Consider the following 23,243-nt stretch of genomic DNA (forward strand, 5'->3'; position numbering starts at 1 on the left):
GCTCATTTTGGGTGAAGATGTGCAAACTGAGGCACCAAAGCTACCCATCAAGACTGAAAGACTCTGATTTCTCCTCAGTCTGCCCAATAAATTGCTACCTGAACTTAAATAAACAACAAAGTCTGGTTTTTGAAGACCAGTTTTAGCCTCTTGGCTTTTTTCATTCTCCTGGGTGTTGTTTTTTTTCTTTTTTCCCACTATTACTCTGTATACCTCATTAATCACAGTTCTATCTAGTGACCCTTCTGGGGTCATCCTACACTAAAAGCAGGCCAATCTAATTCACAAAGAACTTTTCGATTGTTAGGAGTTAGCTCTGTAGTCTCCATTAAATCCCTTTTTAAAGTTATTAATCATACACTCCAAGGGAATGTTTTTACTCTTATTTCCATATATCTCATCCTGTTACCAGACTGCCAGACAGACACAGAGTGAGAGGGAACTCCTCACTTGCTTCACAGTCTACATCTCAGCTCTCATTTTCATATACTCTCATATAGCACTGTTCTTCCATACCACTTCCATACCTGAGAGACATGGTTTCACCCCAAAAATGGTGGTTACTAGGATGTCCCATTGGGGGGTGATCAAGCTCCCCTTCTGCCTCCTGGGACAGGCCTGAACTTGAACCTGGGTTCTTGCCAGTCTAATACGTGGTGCTCCCCTCCCCTCACTGGTTCCTGTGTCTCACGGGGTTCCGTTGTGCATCCAAGGCCCTCACCCTGACTTGCCAGGAGGAGGAATCCCCCTTCAGATCCAGCCATCCATTGATGCCTGGTGGGATCTCTTCCTGGCAGTCCGGGGGAATGCACCCTGGTGACAAGGGAGGTGATAACTTGCCATCTCTGCAATCCCGGATAACGAGCCCCCAAGAAATGTTGTGGAAGTTTGCTAGCTGAGATATGGGACTCTTGAGGCAATTAGCAGGAAGCAATGTTTTATTGTGCCAGCACAGACTCAGCAGACTCATGTCCAAAGTCTGAGCCCTGAGAACAAAGGGGTCTCACCTTATATGCCCTTGCAAGCAGGTTACCGAAGCAAAAAGAAAGAGCTAATCCATATGTGGTTATATTTAATTTTATTGGCTACTTTACCCTAGTGCTACGGGACTTTCCCCTCCCTGGTGCTACGTGACCTTCCTCGTGTTCAGATTTCTCAGGTTTTACCTCTCTGCTATGCCATCTCTACCTCCCTGCTACACTCTCAGGACTCAGGCCTAGTCTGTTTTCTTCTGATCCTCCTCCCTGCTACAAGATAACTTTTGTAAAATCCCAAACTTAGATAACACTGTTTTAAATAAAGTCCTTAGTAACCTTGTAACTTAAAGATGAAGAAAATTAAATTAAAACTCTTTTTAATAAGAGCATTTCAGGAGGACACATGTGTCAACAAACCCAATTATAAAAGAGTTAAATGTAAATTATACCCATGGTAAAATAAAACAGGTTGAGATTATTGTTCATAAAATTTTCTTTAGTCCTAAAGCAAGAATAATTAGGCCAGATTGGGATTAGAATTTTAGATAACCTTTGAGACAGCTGTGAACATTAACTTTGAGACAGTTGTGAAGCTAAAAGTAGCTTAAGCACCATCCTAAAGATCTCTAAATACACACACAGATACATAGATGTTATGACCTAGGGATACCAAAGAATGTAAGTGGGCATAGTGAGCTCAAAAAACTAAAAATTAAGTGACCACAATTGGTAGGAGATAAAGACATACAGAAGACACACACAACAACCCACAAAGCAATCATGTTAATTTAGAGTACATCCTTAAACCATTTTTTGTTATTATTTTTAGATTAGTCAGCTAAATTCCTAATCAGTTAATAAAAGATCTTTAACATAAATACTCTCTTTTGGGCCCAATACTTAACAGATTAATGCAGTAAAAACAACATGTATAGAAATTATGTTAATCTAGAAAACTTTAACCACAAGTTAGTTATAATTTTCCTAGACTAAGGCAAAATGGCATCACCCATGAGTTTCCTATTCCTAAGGAGTGGCAAGATGGCCCTAGACACTTGGTGGATCCTTTATGGTGGCATTTCCTGTGACCATATGGTCTCTTTAAAGGATCTCTGAAATGGAACACAAAGGCATGTTACATGTAACATACAGGCTCAAAATAGCAATCTGTTATAGGAATAAAAGACATTTCCGCCTGAGAGTCAGGAGTCCATGAGTTAGACATGCTAATGAAAAGACCAGATAAATTGAGGCAAGATAAAGTAGGATTTAAAAGGTTTTGCTATTGTCCAGTTTACTCCAGGTGTTTATAATTAGATCTTGGGTTGCCTCATAAAGGAGCTAGAAAGCCAAGAATTCAAATCCTGTAGAACCCAGCCATTTACTGATCTACAGTTTGGAAAGGACCTTAAAAAGTTTAGAATTTGACATACTACTTTGAGCTATAGAGAACAAAATTTTATTAATTTTTAAACAAAAATTGTTAAGAATAAAACCTCTAATTAAATTTTCTTTTTAAAATGTCCACATATGAGATCCCATTTTCCTTAACCTCTTCACTGTAAGTCAGCAGAGAACAGTTAAGGTCAGAATGTTTTTAAAGGTTTATTGTGTATCTCATTTTAGAGTAATAATTATGGTGGACAGCATTAATTAGCACTGCATTTTGGTATAAAAACATGACATTATATTAATAAATTTTTTTCTTTTAATTTTGCCTTTAAAGCAAATAAACTTTAAATAAGTTGCAATTTTTTTTTTAAATTATAGATGTATTTTATAAGTGATCAATATTAAATCCTTAAATGGGGCACTGTTTTTAATTTTAGAAAACATGCTTTACAGAGTTTAAATGCATTTAACATTTAAGGACAGCAACAATTAACACCACAGCTACACAGATAGAATCTATCTGTGTTAACTTAAATTTTACCATTGAATGGAATTTAGAATCTCTGGCTAAGATAGGCAGACAAGTTCTTGTTAGCCCTGGGGCAAGGGAGTGTGACCTTGGTGTGAGCATTTCTGTGACCCCTGTATGCTATGGGGGTAAGGTAAGCATGGGCTAGAAATTAATGGGGTGGCTAGGGTAGACAGGCATTGCAGGTAGGTGAGGGAGAGAGTGGGTCAGAGAAAGAAAACAGAAAGTTGCAGATAGGGAGAAGGTGCTTTGGTTAGGCATGGGACCTTGGACACCAGAGGTGGCGCCTCATCCACTTTGTCCCCAGTGCCCTCAGTTCCCCTGGCTTCCCCATTAGTGCTGGAGCTGAAGTGGCTTTGAGGTTTTTTTCCTCTCAGCCAGTTCAAGTGCTGGGAGCCCTTCAGCTAGAGGCTCCAGGACAGAGGCTGTCAGCCCATGCAGTGCCCCAGCATACACACAGGTTGCTGTGCTTTACTGCTCTACTCTATGGCTGACTAGGTAGAGCTCCCAACCCACACTGAGAAGCAGGGCAGGGCCTGTGCCATCCGTGGGTAGACCTGAGGGGAGAGATTGGACCCTGAGGCCCTGCTGATTGGTGCTGCACCAGCAGTGGTAGGCATTTTAGGGGGTACTGAGCAGGTGGTGGCCACTCCAGCCCTCCAGAGGCATGGCCTTCAGAGGTGGGACTTCTGGATCACCCTAAAGGCTAGGTTTGAAAAGAACATGGGCGGCTATCCCTGTGGTTTTCTGGACCATCTATTTGGGAAACTGTGTGTACAGGTCATGCACCACAGGTGTGACTATTCCAAGTGGGCATCATAATGAGTCATGAGTCATGGGTGTGCTTGTCCTCTAGTGAGTGGCAGAGAAGCCCCACAGTTTGTGCTAAGCTGCACTATTCCCACCCTAAGGGTGTCTCAGGAAGCTGTGGGTGCATGCCTGTCCCCAGGAGCCAGAATGGAGCTCTGGCAACATGGAGGAGTGGGGACTTTCATCTGCCCCAGAGATGGGTCGAGAAAAATGCAGGCTTGGCCATATGGCTGTTGGGACTGCCCATCTGGGAAACTATGCATGGACATCAGGCATGTAGGTGTGATTATCCTAAGTGGCCAATTGCATAATCTTGTGTGGGCATCATAATGAGCCATGGGAGCGGTTTTCCTCTAGTGGGTGGCCTATACCATGTTGTTTTTCCCATCCCAATGGGGTCCCAGGAAGCCATGCATGCTCACTCATCCCCAGGCACCAGCAGGCTTTTTCTTAAGAAAAACTTGTCACTGGACTAGGTTGGCCAAGGTGTGTTTCCCATTTGCCTTTTCAAAACCACCATTTAGGGAGAAAAGGAAGGAAGGATGGGGGAGGAGTGGCAGAGAAACTCAGCCCAAAATGTGGGGAAGGGAGAGGCTTAGAAGAGGGAAAGCACTATTGGACCCATGGCAGCCACAGGAAAAAGTGGTCCTGGCCTGGGGTGCAGCATGGCAGCCACCAGAGTGACAACTTTAACATTGCGCCTTACCTCTGCCAGCGCCACACAGCCCGTGTGCCTGCCACCACTGTCCCTATGGCTGCTGGGTATATAGAATGGCACTTTTAGTCTTGGGGTGGGACTAAACTATGGCCTGCTGACGCCCACCCCATGACTGTAGTGGGTAGAGAAGCTGGCAACTCGGCGCCAGTAGCCCAGGTGGTGGTGGTTCTATCCATCATCTAAAACTGATGGTTAGAGGAGAGAAAAAGAAAAGAAAGGGGGGAGGGAGGGGCATTGCTAATCACCTGGGAGAGTTAGGGACCTGGGAGATAGGTCTCCTAGGAAAGGGCAGGGGGAGGGGATTGAGGGTTAGGGAAGGTAGGGTCAGGAAAGGGGCAACTAGCTTTAAACTGGTCCATCCCCAGGGGCAGGAGCAAGGAATCTGTACATGAACCCTGTGCCTTGGGGAGTTCACAGGAGCTCCTGAGTCCTGCTAGCAAATGTTGCATCCTGCCAATCAGGGTGTGGTCTGTCTATGCCAAGGCTCCAAATGAGTCCTGGGTATCAGTGAATGCCCCCGCCTGAGGGTCCCCTATCATCAAAGACGTAAGTGGTGTTTGGTTCTGAAGTATCAGGCAGTGAAGCTGGAACCAGAGGACAGAGAAAGATGTGTTAAAATAAAGATTTGCAGAGATAGCATATTGGGATCTCGCTGGTCAGTTTCTCCTGCCTGGCTCACCAATTACTAGCACTAGTGCAGTCTGTGATCAGAAGATACTGTTTTTTTTCCAAATGGAAAATTCCAAGCAGAGCACACAGATGGAGTGAGGTAGGATAGCTTTATTGAGAGAAGGGAAGTCACCTGTTCTGCCAGGTGAGGAAAGGGAAGAAGAAGCAGACGGCACAGTGGGCACAGATGGAATCCACCACTATAGAGAGCGAGCTTTTTTTTTTCAGATGCCTTTAAAACCTTCACTATCCCATGGGAAGGCAGACCCAGGAGATTCCCACCAATAATGAAATAGTGGGGAGGGTCATGGGCTGTTTCTGGGCAGGTGAGGGTGGCCTGGCCCATCCCCAGGCAACAAACATGAGCCCCAAACTTTTCCTACTTCTAGCCTGCCTTGCTTTCTCATAGTTGCTGAGCCACTTGTGCTCTTCTGCGGAAGTCCTTGCCTATGCCTATTGCTTCTGGTTTATTCCCTGCTCTTTCCTTTACTAGCTTTAAGATTTCAGGTCTGATATCAAGGTCTTTAATCCACTTTGAGTTGATACTTGCACAGGGTGACAAACATGGATCTAGTTTCTGTGTTCTGCTGACAGATATCCAGTTTTCCTAGCAACATTTGTTGGAGAGGCTGTCTTTTCTCCATTGTATGTTTTTGACACCTTTGTCAAAAATTAGGTGGGTGTAGCTGTGTGGATTCATAGCCAGGTCCTCTATTCTGTTCCATTAGTCTTCATATCTGCTTTTGTGTTAGTACTATGCTGTTTTTATTGCTATGGCTCTGTAGTATAGTTTGAAGTCCGGTATTGTGATCCCTCCAGAGTTGCTCTTTTTGCTCAGTATTGCTTTGGATATTCATGGTCTTTTGTGTTTACAATCTTTGTGATGAATGGCATTGGTATTTTGATGGAAATTGCATTGAACATGTAGATTGCTTTTAGTAGAATAGCCATTTTTACTATGTGGATTCTGCCAATCCATGAGCATGGGAGATCTTTCCATCTTCTGTAGTCTTCTTTGATTTTTTTCTTCGTTTGTAGTTTTCCTTCTAGAGGTCATTCACATACTTTGTTAAGTTTATTCCTAGGTATTTAATTTTTTTGAGGTTATTGTGGTGGAATTGTTTTCCTATATATATATTTTTCAATCTGTTCATTGTTGTGTATAGAAAGGCTACTGATTTTTATAAGTTTATGTTATATCCTGCTACTTTGCTGAAGCTGTTTATGCTGTTTAAGTGTTTTGGGATGGAAATTTTCAGGTCTTTTGGCTATAAAATTGTGTCATTAGCAAATAGGGATAATTTGACTACTTCTTAACCTATTTGTATTCCTTATATTTCTTTTTCTGGCCTCATTGCTCTGGCTAGGAATTCCAAGACTATGTGGAATAGGACTGGGGAGAGTGGACAGCCTTGTCTCTTTCCTGACTTTAAGGGAAATGATTTCAGTTTTTCCCCTTTAAGTATGATGTAGGATATAGGTTTGTCATATATATCCTTTATAATGTTGAGGTACATTTCTTCTATTCCTAGTTTCATCAGAGCTTTTGTCATGATATGATGTTGAATTTTTCAAAGGTTTTTTCTGCATCTATTGAGATGATCAAGTGATTTTTGTCTTTGCTTCTTTTAATGTTCTGTATAACATTTAATCATTTACATATATTTAACTATCCCTGCATACCTGGGATCAAGCTGATGTGGTCATGTTTTATGATCTTTTTGATATGTCATTGAATTTGGTTACCCATTATTTTATATTGAGGATTTTTGCATCTATGTTCATGAAGAAGATTGGCCTGTAGTTCTCCACTTTGGATGTGTCCTTGTCTGGTTTGGAGATGAGTGTAATACTGGCTTCATAAAATGAGTTAGGTAGTATTCCTTCCCTTTCTGTTTTGTAAGTTTAAGGAGGGTTGGTATTAGTTCTTTAAACATCTGGAAGAATTCAGCAGGGAATCTGTCAGGTCCTATATTTCATCACATGTTATAGATTTGTTTAAGTGATTAATATCCTTTTGGTTCATTTTTAGATGATCATATGTAAATTTGTCCATTTCTTCTAGATTTTCCAAATTATTTGAATATAGGTTCCCAAAATAGTCTCTGATAATTCCTTGTATTTCCTTGGTGTTTGTGGTTATCTCCTTGGTGTTTGTTTTCATTTCTGATTTCCCTAATTTCATTCTTTTCCCTCCTCATTTGAGTCAGATTTGTCAGAGGTTTTTTCTGGTTTATTTTTTCAAAGAACCAATTTTTTATTTTGTTGACACTTTGTATTTTTTTTGTCTCTATTTCATTGATTTTTGGCCCTTATTTTTTATTATTTTCCTCTTTTTGCTTTATTTATGTTTAGCTTGTTCTTGTTTTTCTAGGAGTTTGATTTACAGCATTAGGTGGTGTATTTGAGATCTTTCTGTTCTTTTAATATATGTACTCATGGCTATATGTACTCATGGCTATAAACTTTCCTCTTAGAACTGCCTTTTCTCTGTCCCATAGGTTCTGATAGGTTGTGTTTTCATTTTCATTAAATCCCAGGAACTTTTTATTTCCTCCCTTGTTTCTTCTGTTACTCACTGATCATTGAACAATGTGTTGTTCAATCTCCATTTGTTGGCATATTTTCTGCTGCTGCTTTTGTTGTTGAGTTCTAGTTTTATTGCATTGTGACCCAATTGTATGCAGGGGGTTATTTCAATTTTCTTATGTTGTTGAAACTTGCTATGTGCCTTAAGTTACGGTGTATTTTGGAGAAAGTTCCATAGGCTGCTGAAAAGAATATACATTGTGCTGTTGCATGGTGGAATATTCCATAGACATCTATCAGGTCTATTTGATCTATGGTTTCATTTAGTTCTAGAATTTCTTTGTTGATTGTCTGGATGACCTTTCTATTGGTGATAGAGGGGTATCTCCCACTGCCACTGTGTTGTGATCTACATGTGATTTTTAAGTCCTTTAATGTATGCTTAATGAAGGTGAATGCTGACATTGGGTGCATATAAATTGATAATTGGTATTTCCTCTTGATGTACTGTTCCTTTTATTAGTATGAAGTAACCTTCTTTGTCTCTATTGACTAATGTAAGTTTGAAGTCCACTTTGTCTGATTTAAGTAATGCTACTCCTGCCTGTTTTCAGTGGCCATTAGATTGGTAAATGTTTTTCCAGCCTTCCACCCTAGCCAGTGTTTTTCTGCCAATTGTAAATAACAATCAGAAACAACAGATTGTCTTTTGTAAACAACAGATTGTCAGGCCTTCCTTTGTAATCTAGTTTGCAAATCAGTGTCTTTTGATGGGGGAGTTGAGTCCATCGACATTCAGTGTTAACATTGATAGGTATGTAATACTCTCTGAGTACTTGTCTTCTCTTCTCCTGTTGCTTAATACTTCTTGTCCTTAAGTGATTTTTGTTTGCTTTCATCTTCTGTGTGTAGACTTCCTTGCAGAATATTCTGTAGTGGTGGCTTGGTGGTCATATATTGTTTTAGTTTCTGTTTATTGTGGAAGACTTTTATTCCTCCATCAATGTTGAATGATAGTTTTGCTAAATAGAGTGTCCTAGGGCTGAGATTGTTTTCTTTCAGTGCTTAAAATACTTTACTCCATGCCCTTCTTACTTTTAATTCTTTTATTGAGAACCCTGCTGCTATTTTGATGGGTTTGCCTTTATATTTACTTCGTTTTTTCTCACTTACAGCCTTCAATATTCTTTCTCTGTTCTTTGGGTTAGCAGTCTTAATGATAACATGCAGTGGAAAAGTTCTATTTTGACCAAGTCTGTTTGGTGTCTTGGAGGCTTCCTGTACCTGAATAGGCAACTCTTTCTCTAGATTTGAGAAATTTTCTGCTATTATTTTGTTGAGTATATTATGTATCTCTTTCTTTGCACCTCTTCTCCTTTGATGCCTATGATTTTCAGGTTTGATCTTTTGATGGACTCACTGAGTTCTTGCATATTCCTTTCACAGCTATTGAGGCCTTTGTCTAAGAGTTCTTCTGTTTTTTCTTTAATATCTGTTTTATGTTCGAGCCCTGAAATTCTGCCTTCCACTTATTCTAGTCTGTTAGAGTGCCATTCCACTGTATTTTTTATTTGATTAAAGGGGCTTTTTATTTCCAGGATTTCTGTTTGATTCTTTTTTCTGAGGTTTTCCATATCTTTGTTAAACTCCTCTTTCATATCTTGTGTTGTCTTCCTTATTTCATATATCTCTTTTTTTATAGCCTCTTTGTTTCATTTTGGTGTTTGCTGAAATCCTCTGAGTTCATTTATCTGATTCTGTGTCTTCTCAAGTTTTTAATCTGTGATATCTTCATATTTCTTGAGTTCATTCTGTACATTCTGTTTAACTATCTCTTGTAGCTTCTCTATGAGTATCTTAATGATCTCATCATGATTTCCTCTTGGGAAGGTTTTTTAGACATCATTGATCTCATTGGTGATATTTATTATCATTTGGTTGAGGTCAGGAACTGGGTATTCATTTTCTGCATTTCCCACTAAATCCTCTATTGAACTATTCTTTTGAGAACAATCCTTCTGTCCACAGGGCAGATTGCAATTGGGACCTGTGATAACGCACTACCAGTTTGTGCAAGGTAGTCAGATCTATTGTTGTTTTTGCCAGATGGCAGCTGAGTTGCTATACAGCAGCAACTCTTGCTGGTCAGCAAAGTAGGGCAATTCAGTTTTTTGCACCACTCACAGCCCCATGAGATTAGCTTAGTGATCCACCATGTCTCTGTTCTGGGAAGTTGGCTTGTCTCCCTATCCCTGCTCTCAGCCTTTGTTCCTCACCCTGCTTGCCCAAGTTTGCAACTTGCTCCACTCCCATTCTCTGTGGTTGGTTCAGTGTTCCACCCTGCTCCCCCCTGTCAGTGGTAGATTACAATTCACTGTCTATGTTTTCAGTTTTGTTCATGGTGGGGCCAATCTCCCCCCACCGTGTTTGGGGCAGGGTGCATGTATTGTATGGCACTCACCTGCTGGATTTGCAGGTTTATGCAGGCATCTTTGAAACTGGCTGACAGGGAGAAATGGCAGGCAGCAGCTTTTCTCAAGGTAGATGCTTACTGGGACTGGGTTCAACCCAGCAGGTCATAGATAGGCTTTCCACAGATTAGGGGTCCAGTACATTGCAGGGCTCGGTTCTGTTTGATGCTCTATCTTCTGCTTTTTGAAAAAGAAACAAAGAGAGAGAGAGAGAGAGAGAGAGAGAGAGAGAGAGAGAGAGAGAGAGAGAGAGAGAAAGGAAAGAAGGAAGGAAGGAAGAAGGAAAGAAAGAAAGAAAGAAAGAAAGAAAGAAGGAAAGAAAGAAAAAGAAGAAAGAAAGAAAAGAAAGAAGAAAGAAAGAAAGAAAGAAAGGAAGAAAGGAAGGAAGGAAGGAAGGAAGGAAGGAAGGAAGGAAGGAAGGAAGGAAGGAAGGAAGGAAGGAAGGAAGGGAGAAATGGCCAGGAGACTTTTCCCTGGGAAGACATGCCCTAGTGGCTGTGCCATGCTGGGACTTCTCTAGCTGTTAGGTGCAATTAAAAGCTGCTTTAAGGGTCAGTCCTTGAATTTTATTTCATTGTATATGTTGGTGGTTATTTAGTTGACTAAAAATAATCAGAATTACCCAACTGTAGCTCCCATATCTTGAAATGGTTTCTGAAATCACATAGCTCAGGAATTCTGATACCCTCTCCTATCTGCTATCTTGGAACCATTTCCCTGTTCCTTTTTTTTTTTAACTTTACTTTGCTTTTTGATAGGGTATTGAGCATTTTGCCTGAGCTAGCCTCCAAATACCATTCTTCTACTACACACTCCATGCCTCCTGAGTAGATGGGATTACAGGTTTGTACCACCATACCTAGTCTAATGATTACTTAATGCACACCTACTATATAACAAATGAAACTGCATTTTTAGACAGAATAATGAAAATGTGTTCACATAAAGATTGTACTAAATTTCTTCTTCCACTTTATTCATAATAATCCCAGATTCAAGCAATCTAAGTGTCTACCAGTTCATAAGTATATAAAAAGTATACCAAATACTAGTCAGCAACAAAAATGAATGGACTACTAATATATGCAAAATGAATTTTAAAAACATTATGCTGAACAAGAGAAGCCACATACATTTTGTCATAATTATGGTGAGCAGCTCTTCCTTAGAAGAATATGGAATATTGCTTTATGCATAATGGGGTGAACTATGTATTATACTCAAAGGATTTATTCAAGTAAAATTAAAATTTAAAAATAAAGATGCACTTAATTATTTAAGACATGAATTAGCGTTTCTTATTCATATTTAGGTAGTTTCTTCATTTACATGTTTTAAGGGTGTGATGTGATCTTAAATATAAAGGAGAAATTATACAAGCATCAAAAATTGAAAAAGTTCTCCTGGAAGAGATTGCTGTGTTCTATTGTGGAAAGTACATAGCTTTTGAAATGGAAACATATGGCTCCAGGAGAGCGGATTACAAGTTTGGTTCCAGTGCTTATGCCTTGAATGATATTGAAGAAAAAAAATGACCAATACAAAGACTTAGTCTCATCTATTTATCCAGGTTATTAAGTCAAGTAAAATAATGTTTGTGAAAAGACTTTGTGAACTCTAAATTAATATGCTAAACCTTAATAAATTGCTAATATTTGGACTTTTATTTCTAATATGGTGATTTCACACAGTTCAACTGATACTTAGATTCAATCAATTTTTATTACTAATATTGCTAGAGAACAATTGTTAGCAACATAAACATTTTAGATAAAAGACGTGGCATGAAGAAAAGCTTGTGGAAGGAGATGGATGTGGAAATGTGGTCAGAGAAAGTGAGTAACAGAGATCTGGAATGCAGTAGTTAAGTATTGATGGGGAAGAAGAAGAAAGGCAATTTGGAAAGACAAGCAGCGCGCTTACTACAAAAAGCCTTGATAGCCAAATTGAATTGCTTTAGACTAATTCAAAGGCAATGGGATTTTGAGGAGATGGGTAACGTGATCAACATTTACGTGAGAAAAATTACCTGACTTTGTAGAAAGGAAAATGGAGAGGAAGAGGCTGGAAAATCAGTTTGAAGGATGTTGCTTTCACCTCACAAGGCATCATGGGAATGATTCCCCATGTTTCCCTAAGATCAGAGACACCTGCCTATGGGCACAAGTGACATACTCTGTCTTTATATTTATATCACAAGACCTAACCTGTATAGTAGATATGATTTCTACCCTACACTCTCCTCCCTAGCCTTGTACAGGCCTATTGCTGTCTAAACAATAAGACATTTCACAATACAATTCCATGGGGCAACTTTGATACCATTTGTCAAGCAACTCCAGTTTCTTTTATTCATCTTCTTCCTAATGAGTTTGTGAAGGACTTAGTAACCTTTGAAAATTAATTTAAAGTCTTGTCCTGAAACTGTCCCTTTAAAAAAGTGGATGCTGTTGTTCAATTAGACACACTGCAAGCAGTACAAAGAATTATCTGAAGAAATCACAAATCAGCAATCAAGTCATCATAACTGTTTCTCCAAAATCTGACTGCATCTGAACTTAACAGCTTTCCTTTTTAATGCAGATTCTTTTTATTTGTGTATATTAGTTGTACAAAGGAATTTCACTCTAGCATTTTACACATGTAAATATTATACTTTGTAAGTCAGAATACAGTGCAGGTGGAATTTTTATTCTCAGCTATTTTATCATTCCTATCCAGAAAATATCCATAAATCCATCAATTAATATTTAATGTAGGCACATGATGAAATTCTGAATAATTGTATGACATGGCTGAAAAGGTCCTCTTATGTGTAGGCAGTACACTGATTTTGAGATTGCAATGTGGAAACATAACCAATAGAAAATTTCAGTCTTTTCTTTCAAATGTTCACAATTTACGTGTCACAGCTGTTATAGGAGAAAACTGTCACTATAACTTACTTTTTAAATAAAGAAACTGAATTTCATATGTACTTTTTTTTTTTTTTTTTGGTGTGACTGGGGTTTAAACTCTGGGCCTCACACTTGCTAGGTAGGTGCTCTACCACTTGAGTCACTCTGCCAACAAGAAACTGAATTTCAGAGAGGGTAAAAAAATACATACCTCAAGTCAGACAAGTAGTAAATTATAAAGTCAGAATTAGAACCTGGGCAGTCTTATTCTTGAGCCCACATGCTCAACTGCTACGATATTCTGCCTTGCTTTGAACAGTTCTAACTTCTATCATAAATCTTACTACTCTGTGCATTAAATTCTAGTTAAATGTACCTAGGTTTCTCTTTCCAGTGAAGGATATAATAGCATGTACAGTGGTTACTCAGAATAATAGCTGACCAAAAGGTCTTAATAAATGATAGTTAATATGATTGTTAAAATATAGAAGGAAAGATAAATTTATGCCTCTTGTTAACCTAGAAAAGTCTTAATAAAGACTTAAAATATAATAAATATTTTGATAGGCAAATTTAGGATAAAAGATGGCCAAATGGGCAAACATGAATGGAGGCAGAAGGAAATTGAACATTGAAGACCTATATCTGAATTGAAGGGTAAGACTGGGGAGATGAATAGTGAGAAAAAACCTTGAACTACAGCTGCAGGTCACAGTAAAGAGAATTTGTGTCTTTTTTTTTTTTTGGTAGTGGAAAAAAACTCACTAATAGTCATATCAAGAAGGAAAGACCCTTAATATTTGCACTTCATGAAAATATTTTTGGAAGCAGGGTGAATGGTGAGTTGGAGAGGAAATGGTAGGAAAAGCACATTGCCCGTGATCAAGGTCACCTAAGTAAGGAGTCTTGTATGCAGAACACTTACTTATTCCAAGCACTATCCTTAACCCATTTAGTATACTAATCAACTTAGTTTTTATAAGCAACTTATGAGGCAATATTTTATAAAGCAAACTTCTCCTTACTTCCCTCTCAACACTGTCCTGGTTTGGACTACACATTCATCCCACTCATACAGCAATTTTTTCCTGAGTGAGTGCAGGAGTTGCAGTAAGGTGAAATCGTGCTATGGTGCAACACTGGTGTACATAGTACATGTGCTGGGAACGCTCAGAAGACAGGAGCCCTGAATATAATCTCTACACTGGGATTAGTTCTTTTATCAATCTTTTCTGACCAAAAGGAACAAAGCTTGTCATAGCTGCAAGGAACATTTGATATCATCTAATCTGACAGACACAGGCACAATACTTTACCCATATGTGGACACATAGAGGCCATAGATGACCCAGCAAACTACACCCCTCCCCTGCCACCATTTGCTTGTCTAGCCTTACAGACAAACTTTGAAATGTGTAAGCATATGTGATTTTATTTTTCCTGAGAAAAAGTCTTTATTGTTTTATCTTATCATCAAGTTAGGAACCATTTATCTGGGACAATTTTTAAAAAAGCTGAAATCTATAGAAGGAAACTGAATATTTTTATATAGCTAATGACAATCAGAACTAAAGACTTCTTTGTCCTTTTTATGACATCCAATAAACAATGTTGAAAAAATGTATTCTGTATTCTGTAATTTTAGTGTTTGGTAGTGTGTTAACCTGAGGAAAAAATTGAAGAATGAGTATAAGCTCCAGGGAGTCAGAGACTGTATTTGTTTTGTTTTCATACCTTCAGTGCAGAGAACATGGCCTGACACATGGTGGCCTCAATAAATAGTTGTTTAATGAATTAATGATCATTAACTGATCTGATTCACTGTATTGTTGCTATATTGGTTTTCTATGAGCAAAATGCACATTTCAACCACATGATGGAGACATTTTACAGTTATTTGAAAAGTGAAGTTAAAACCAAGTAACCTAACCTTCTTTCCTTTGATAAAGTGATTTATATTAATACAATAAACTTACTTTGAAGCCTACATACAAAGCAAACTGGCCTTAAAGCAGACTGAAATTCCTTATAAAGGACAGAAATGTGGTGTATATGTTGCTTTTGTTGGTATTAGTTTAGTGTGGATGGGGAGTGTCCTCATCCAGGTGACATTCATTTGATGGCTGGTAAACCACATGCTACAGCCCACTTTTGGTCATTTGCCACTTTGGGGCCTGACAAAAACATCCAGTTGAGTCAAGATAGAGAGCCATCTGATCTGTGAGGGTGCTGAACTGTACATGGGTCACATGAGTCTCTGAGGGAGAAACAGTACGAAGTGTGAGGTCTCCATATTTCCAGATTATTTCACAGTAAGGTAAATCAGGAAACTGGGGCTCCAGGGAGGTAGCACAGCAAGTCTGTAGGTGCCCTTGGCCAAGTGATAGAGCTGTGGTGGTGGGGGCAGTAATGAAGTCTGCTCCTCCCCATTCTAAGAGCAGGTGACCCTCCTTCAGTTCTGCTTTCACATTAAATCAAGGTGGGAAGGGAACTGATGAGAATTTAAGCATCTCTACTCAAGACCATTTCAGAGTTGACATTTTTGCTTTTTTCCACTTTTTTTTGCACATTTATCCTATCTCCAATGCACACATACCCTCTTCCCCCACCCCACCACAAACACATGTTAACTTCTCAAAACTTCTAACTATGGAAAATCAGTCTCATTTTCTACATAGTTCCTAGGTTTTTAAACACACACTATGTCACCAATTATGAAAATATCACTCCCTCTGTATACCCTTATGAAAGAGGCCTTAATCTACATTTTCCCCCAATTCAATGACATGACTGAGAATTCATTTTTCTTTTTTTTTCCTAAGAAAATCTTATTGATGTAAACTAATTGCACAAGGGGATTTCATTCTGATATTTCTACACATACACATATTATACTTTGACCAAATTCTCCCCTCTATTACTCTTTCTAAAGTCTCTCCCTTCCCTGCCCCTCTTTTAGGTTGTTAATGGACTTTGCTAATATATACTTTATCCCTCTTCATCTATACCTTTCCACCTCCCCCACACTGGTTCCCAAACAGTCCCCCTTGTGTAATTCTGTCACATTATTATTATTATTACTATGTAGGTCTAGATTCCACATATGAGTATTTGTCTTTCTGAGCTTGGTGTATCTTGCTCAGCATGGTGATCTCCACCTGCAAATGTGGAGATCTTTATGGTTGAATAATACTCCATTGTGTATATATATCATGTTTTCTTTATCCACTCATCTATTATTGGGCCACATGGCTATTGTGAATATTGCTTTAATAAACATGGGTGTGAAGGTACTTCTGCTGTATTTTGACTTAGATTTCTTTGGTTATATGCCCAAGAGTGGTATGGCAGGATCAAATGGTAGTTTTTTTAGTTTTGTGAAGAGCCTCCATACTGATTTCCATAGTATGCACTACCATAGTAGTGCACTACTTCCATAGACTGCACTACCTTTTATTCCCACCAACAGTGTATACAGATTTCTTTTTCCCTACATCCTCATAAGCACTTGTAGTTGTTTCTCTTCTTTATGGTAACCATTTTGAGGGGGATAAGATGGAATCTCAATGCTGTTTGATTTGCATTTCCTTTATGGCTAAAGATGTTAAATATTTCCTCATGTGCTTATTTGCCATTTGTACTTCATTTTTTGAGAACTTTCTATTTATTTTATTTGCCATTTATTAATTGGATTATTTGATCTTTTGTTATCTATTTTTATTTCTTTATGTTTTCTGGATATTAATCCTTTGAATAGCTTATAAATATTTTTTCTCATTCTATGAGTGGTGTCTTCATTCTTGTGATTGCTTTCTTTAATGTACACAAGGTTTTTAATTTGATATAATCACATTTGTCAATTCTGGCTCTTAATAATTTCCTGAGCAATTGAAGCTCTATCCAGAAAGCCACTGATTATGCATTCTTATAACTTCAAGTATTTTCCTATGTTTTACTATAGTAGTTTCAAAGTTACAACTTTCATATTAAGAGCATTGATCCATTTAAGTTTTTTCGTACAGGTAAGAGGTAGGAGGTCTAGTTTCAGTCTTCTACACATGGATATCCAGTTTTCCAACCACCATTTGTTGAAGAAACTTTCTTCCCTCCAATCTATATTTTGGGCTCCCTCATCAGAGATAAGGTGGGTGGATTTATTCCTTGTTCTTCTAACCTAGAATCATCTACATGTCTGTTTTGTGCAAGTATTATGCTGGTCTTGTTACTATAACTCTGTATTGTAATTTGAAGTCAGATATCGTGATACCTCCTGCATTGCTCTTTTTGCTCAGAATTACTTTGGCTGTTTGGGATCTTCTATGTTTCCATATGAATTTTAGAATTGGTTTTCCTATTTCTATGAAGAATGACATTGGGTTTTGATGGATATTGCATTGAATCTATTGATTGCTTTCAGAAGTATGCCCGTGTCATTTCCTTTTCATAGTATTAATTCTGCTGACTCATGAACACGAGAGGTTCTTGTATTTCTAGTGCCTTCGTCAATTTCCATCTTCAAGGTTTTATAATTTTCATTGTACAGTTCTTTCATCTCCTTCATTAAGTTTGTTCCTAGTCTTCTTTTCTTGAGGTTACTGTGAATGAAATTGTTTCCTTGAATTCTTTTTCAATCTGTTCATTGTTAGTATATAGAATAGCTACCGCTTTTGTATGTTGATTTTTTACTCTGCTACTTTAGTGAAAGTGTTTATAGATTTAAGAGTTTTTTGTGGCGTTCTTGGGTACTTTTAAGTATGGCATCATATCATCTACAAACAGGGAAAATTTGACTTCATTCTTTCCTATTCTTATCTCTTGTTTCATTCTTTCCCCTTATTGTTATGGCTAGAAATTCAAGCACTATATTGAATAACAGTGGATAGAGTAGACACCCTTGTCTTGTTCCTGACATTAGAGAGAGTGGTTTCAATTCTTCTGCATTTAGTATGATGTGAGATACAGTTTTGTTGTACATAGACTTTACTATGTTGAGATATATTCCTTCTATTCCTACTTCTTCAAAGGAATATTGAATTTTGTAAACGGAATTTTTGCATCTGTTAAGATGAACATGTGCTCATCTTTATTTGTCCTTTATTCTGTTTATGTTCTGCATTATGCTTATTGATTTGCATATTTTGAGCCTTACATAATTCCATCACTGGAATGAAACCAACTTGATCATGGTATATGATCTTTTTAATATGGTGTTGAGTTTGGTTTGCCAGTACAATATTTAGAATTTTTCATCTATGTTCATCAAGAAAATTGGAACATAGTTTTCCTTGTTGTGTCATTATCCAGTTTTGGTATAATGGGATAATACTGGCTTTATAAAATGAATTTGGTAGCATTCCTTCCCTTTCTAGTTTATGGAGTGGTTTGAAAAGCATTGGTGTTAATTCTTCATTAAAGATTTGGTACAATTCGGCGTGAAACATGAAGTCCTGGCTTTTTTCCTTTTTATTTTTTGTTGGAGAATTTTTATTACTGTTCCAATCTTATTGCTCATTATGGATCTGTTTAAGTGGTTCATATCCTCTTCATTCAATTTTGAGAGATCATGTACATCTAAAATTTATGCATTTCTTCTATATTTTTCCATTTTATTAGATTATAAGATTTTAATGTATTCCTTAGTGATCTTCTAAATTTCGTTGGTATTTGTCGTGATGTCCCCTTTTCATCTCTAATTTTATTAATTTGGGTCGTTCTTCTGGTTATTAGCTAAGAGTTTGTCAATCTTCATCATCTTTTCAAAGAACCAGTTTTTGTTTCATTGAGTTTTTGTATTGTTGTTTTAGTCTTCATTAATGTCTGTCCAGATCTTTATTACTTCTTTCTGTGTACAAAATTTGGATTTGGCTTGTTCTGATTTTTCGGAGTTTGATGTGTAGTATTAGGTTTCATTTTTAGCTCTCTCTGAATTTTTTAATGTAGGCACTCATAACTATAAACTTTCCTCTTAGCATTGCCTTTGCTGTCTTCCAAAGATTCTGATATGTTTTGTTTTCATTTTCATGTTACGGAGTAGCAGCAACTTCACTGGATGGGGCTTCTGTTAGGTTAAGGCAACTGTGGCCCTTTGTGGCAATTATGGCGATGGTGGTGCTGATACAGATGTGTGTGACAACGATGTGGAAGAGGTGGCCTCCGTGTGCCTCTCATGGATTAGAGTGGCCCTTCTGAGGTTGGTCACAGGGCCTGTTCCTTGCTCTGGGCAAGTGGCTCACAGCACCTGCTATTCCACAGTGATGTTTGTCATCTGGCTTTATGTTTATAGCATGGCAGTGCCCATGGGGCTTTGCTCTAGTTTGGAGACCCAGGCTCTACTCCTTTGGTTAGTTTCTGGTCAACTGCAGCAAGATTTATTTTTCCCTACCAGATATTTTGTTTACAGTTTGATGAGGGTGCTGTGTGGGTATAGGAATGAAGTGGTTTGAGGGGTACTTCTGAAGTTTGGTCTCTTCTGAGTCTCATGACTTGCCTTGTTAGTGAGGATCTTTACCCTGGGCAGGGGACCCAAGTTCTGCTGCTTCAGCAAACTTTCCCTAGCCTACTGTGTGCTGTGTTTACCCAGTGCTTCCTGGGCTGCAGTCCACTCTGGCCTCCCCCTAGGTAAATTTTCTCCTTTGTTTCTTTTATAGATTAAAATTTGATATCTCTTGACTTCTTCTGTTCTCTATCTGTTCTTTTACTGGTGCACTCCTCTCTTACTAAATTACCTGCCTTTCCTTGTAGTCAAGAACCTGAGGTTTTATTTTACTTCATGGAAATGCTGGAATGGGATGGGTATATATAATCTGCCATTTTATGTTCTATGAAAGTCCATCTTTGTGAACTATCACAAACAAATTAACAATTAACAAACAAATGAACACAAGAACAACAAAAGAGCCCAACAAAACACACCTCAGAACTTTGATTTCAGGATCAGTATCCAGATTACAACAATATATTACAACAATAACAACAACAAACAAATAAAAAATACAGAAGAGGGGGAAAGTAAGACTTTACTCACTGGGAAGAGTGGCATGAAAGTGAGCATAGAATGCTAATTTGGGACTCAGTGCGGGACTCACTGTGGTAAAACCCAACAGTAAGCAGAAACCAAAGGACCCAGACTAAGGCCAGAGTTTGCAGTCAGAGCCTCTAAATCTGTTCTGGGATCAGGTGGAAAACTGTACACTCATAGGACAGACTTGGGTCTTAGACTGAATCATTGCAAGACTAATTCACAGAGGGTAAGAGAAGGTAGTTAGCATAGGACTTTGCCATGGTATTCAGTTTGAGGCTGGTGAAATTAAACACTGTGTGGATCATAATCCCCCTTTCCCTTGCTGTGGATGTAGAATCTGGAACATCACTGTTGTCAGGCAGAAACAGAGATTCCATGGCTCTGTCATTCTTCTATTTTAGTCATCACCCCTGTGACTATTTGCAGCAGTCTTGGACCTCAAGTCCACCTCAGCAGTAGTCAGTCCATAACACTATGGATCTTGGTCCTACCCCAGTGTTGTACTTGTTTTGGTGGGGCTATATGTTTAGGATGTGACACAGGTTTATGGTGTTGGTGGCCATAAACACAGCATGGAAGTCTGAGGCTAATTTCTCTGCCCAGAGCCAGGCAGAATTTTATAGTGACTGGCCACAGGCTAATGACTATAGATAAGACCATATGGGCCTGACTCTGTACTAGGGAGAGGTTTTGGGAGACAGATTACCTTCTTAGGTACATCTCAAGTTCATCCTGAAGAACATACCAAATGCAGATATGGAAGAAAGCTAAGCTTGAATTTTCCTGTAGTGATGAAATATGACTATATGGAACAGTAGATTTGCTTCAAAAATGGATTTAGGGTGCCATCTAGTGGTAACCTAGAAGTGACTGCAGATTTAAAGAAAGCAACATGTTTAGAATTTCTGTAGATAGACAAAAAAAAAAAGTGAAGTTATGCAAGCTACAATAAATGCCTAATCATTTAATACCCAGAAGACATCACACATCAAGAATAAAGATCTTTCAGGAAATCACAAGATCATGTAATGGTCAAAATAAGATGACAGAAAATGAGCAAGTGGTAATCACTATGGTCAAACTCTCAAATGGAGAATTTACAACAGCTAATTTAAGGAAACTCAACAAGCTTCAAGAAAACACTTGAATCAGAGAAACACTCTATCAGAGAAACTTAACAAAGATAAGGAAGCAATTGAAAAAAATCAAATAGAAATACTCAAACTGAAAAACACACTAAGTGAAATTAAAAATGTGATAGCAAGAAAGTCCAAACAGAAGAAAGAACTGGTGAGCCCAAAGACAGATTATTTGAAAATATATAGTTAGGGAAGAAAAAAGAATGAAGAGGAATTAAGGGAGCCCATGGGAAAGTATTAAAATAGCAAATATTCAGGTTACATTGGTTCAAGGAGGGCTTCAGAATGCCAAGGACATAGAAAGTTTAGTCAAAGAAATCATAACAGAAAACTTCTCAAATCTAGAGATAGATACAAATATTGAAGTACAGAAAGGTCATAAGTCATCAGTCAGATATAATTGAGTTTGGTTTACCCCAACACATCTTATACCAAGCTTTCAAATGTGAGATAAAGAGAAAAATCATCAAAGCAGCAAGTGAAACGAAACAATCGACACACAAAGTGTTCCAGTCACCTAACAGCAGACTTCTCAGCAGACATCTTATGAACTAGGCAAAAGTGGCATGCCATTTTCATAGTACTGGAGGGAAATACTTTCAGCAAAGAATACTGTACCCAATAAAATCATCCTTTAGAAATGGGAGGGAGATAGATATATTCCAAGAAAAACAGAACATGAGAGAATATAACCCCCAGAACTGTCCAACAAGAAGTGCAAAAGGAAATTTTAAAAAGTTAAAAAGATTTTAATACATAAGAAGAAAACACCAGAAGGTGTAAAACTCACTGGCAGAATAACTGCACAGATAGACTCAGAATGCTATAATGTTATAAGCATGTTACATAAAAGATATAAATCAAATATAAAGAAGAAAAATGAAATGGTTGAAAGACACTGCATTAATGAGATAGGCATATATAAAGATGTTAAACTGGATACCAAAAATTCAAACTGTGTGGAGGAATGGAGTACAATTGTAGTTTTCTTATTATATTTTCTTTGTTCTCCATTTCTTTGATTCTTTTCTTTTTTCTCATTATGATTTATTGATTTATCAATTGTAATTAATTTTTTAGTATGCTTTACATTGGTATGACTTTTGTAACTCTCTTACTGTAGTACAAAATGTTACTGTTGAGAAATTTTTTACAAGGAGATTCTAACACACATCTTTAAATCACTTGGCAAAGGTTACAAATCAGAAGTCCATTTCTGAGCAGGGAGGTGAATCCCTGATCTCCCATAGTTTGGCAGAGGTATGTGCTTGATTGGATTCATGCTTAGATGCCTGATTCTTTTCTTATCTTTACAATGTTAACTTGCTGTCATTTCAAAATAGCTTGTTATAGTCAATAGATGTTTTCTATAAGTCTCTTGGTGACCATAAATAAAAATCTATAAAAAACAAATTGAAAATAATAAGATAATAAACAGGGAATGAAGCCACACTACTAGAGTATTATCACTTAACCACAAAGGAAGACTAAGAGAATGTGAAAGAGGGGAACAACAACAAAACTAGAAGTCAAATTACAAAACAGCTGTTGTAAAATCTTAACTATCAATAATCACCTTGAATGGAAATAGATTAAGTTCTCCAAGTAAAGGACATATAGTAACTGGCTACAAAAAAAAAAAAAAAAAAAAGCAAGCTCCAACTCTACATAGCTTGCAAGAAATGCACCTCATTTCTAAGGATCCACAAAGGTAGAAATGAAGAACTATAGTAAGATATTCCATGGAAGACAAAAGAAAGTAAGAGTAAAGTTTTCAAAAAGAAAGTAAGATATCCATGCCTATATGCAAAAACTAGACTTTAACTCAAAAGCAGTAAAATAGAAGAAAATTATTATATAGCAATAAACAGTTCAATTCAGCAAGAAGAAATAACAATTATAAGTACATACATTGTAAATTTACCTAATTTTGGAGTACTAAAATATGTAGTGAATATTAGCAGACTAAAGAGAGAGATAGACTCCAATATGATAATTTTGGGGGACTACTTTTAGCAATAAACAGATCATCCAGATAGAAGACCAAAAAAGAAACATGAGAGTTAAAATGCACCCTAAACCAAAAGGACC

Source organism: Castor canadensis, chromosome 5 (genome assembly GCF_047511655.1).
Source record: "Castor canadensis chromosome 5, mCasCan1.hap1v2, whole genome shotgun sequence".
Taxonomy (NCBI): Eukaryota; Metazoa; Chordata; class Mammalia; order Rodentia; family Castoridae; genus Castor; species Castor canadensis.